The 1,205-nt window shown below is 39.7% G+C and overlaps 1 pseudogene; it reads right to left on the reverse strand.

Moving 5' to 3' along the window:
- Positions 1-269: 269 nt before the first annotated feature.
- LOC118842097 lies at positions 270-1,205 on the reverse strand (annotated as a pseudogene).

The raw sequence follows: 1,205 nt of genomic DNA on the forward strand, positions 1-1,205 counted from the left end.
TTTACTCTGCCATATTGGCTCCACCTCCTGACCATCATTTTTCTAAGGAAAATAGCTTCTTCTTTCTTAAGCTTCCCAAGATCAAAGGACATTGTTTGTAAGATGGTTATAATCTCTTCCTTTGGGTTAATGTCATGAAAACTTTCTGGCCCATTCACAGATGGCTGAAATTAGTTCTCTTCCATGTGTGGTTTAACCAGATACTTAGCAGGGCCTTCTATCCCTTATTCAAAATAGCTATAATATTTCAGACTGTTAAGAAAGCCCTTCTAAAGAGAGGTGGGGGTCATTAAGGACTTCTTGGGGTCAGAAAGTGGACTTTATTTAGCATACAAAATCTCAAATCCATGAGCCAATTTCATGCCCAGCTCATGTGCTCAAAACTGGGAAGGCAGACTGTACCCATTGTGGAAGTCTGGCACAAACTTCTGTTGTACCATCTATGTATACACTTTGTGAATAGAATAGAAGCCACTACACCTGTTTCCAGCAAGAACATTTTTAAAGTTCAGCAGATTTTTGGGTCAATAATATCCCTATAAGCAAAAGGTCTGGAAAGCTGTGGGTAGCAGTCGAGGATCTTGCTTCAGAATTGCTACCGTGGCAACTGGGAGGAAGCAGTGAGCTTGATGAAGGGATGTTTGGATTTTTTCTGGCTACCCTTTGACTTGACTTTTCACTACTGCCTGCGTAGATTCTTAGGTGAGGATTTTTTTCAGAGTACCTGGACTGATCATGGAAGGTGTGGCAGGTAACCAGGATATTTCCCCAGTTTCTGCGGTGCTAGAATAATGAACAGGTGTCCACAGGGGGAAAAAAAAAAACAAAATAAAAACATTCTATTGGTGCTATTAACAGTATCCAAGCATTTATGAAGAAATTCAGCAGTTTCTATTAGCAAGCATTTATCTTTGCTGTCTTTATTCCTTGCCACTAACTCTGGAAAGTTCTTTATAATTTGTTTTATTAGGCCCCAAACTTAATTATATCAACCATAGGAGCAAGAATGCTACCTTTACTTGGTTTGTATCTGAGATTAAAACATTTTACCAGATACAGGAGACAAGCTGAGTTGTGCACCGTGTAGTTCTTGACCTCTGAAGTACCTCTTTGCATTTTTCTGCATCTTTTGGTTTTTCTGCTAACAGAAACAGATGATATTCCACTGCATCTTCTACTAGTGCCACGTTCATGTTCCCCTCCAT

The sequence above is a fragment of the Trichosurus vulpecula genome, chromosome 3, assembly GCF_011100635.1.
Source record: "Trichosurus vulpecula isolate mTriVul1 chromosome 3, mTriVul1.pri, whole genome shotgun sequence".
Taxonomy (NCBI): Eukaryota; Metazoa; Chordata; class Mammalia; order Diprotodontia; family Phalangeridae; genus Trichosurus; species Trichosurus vulpecula.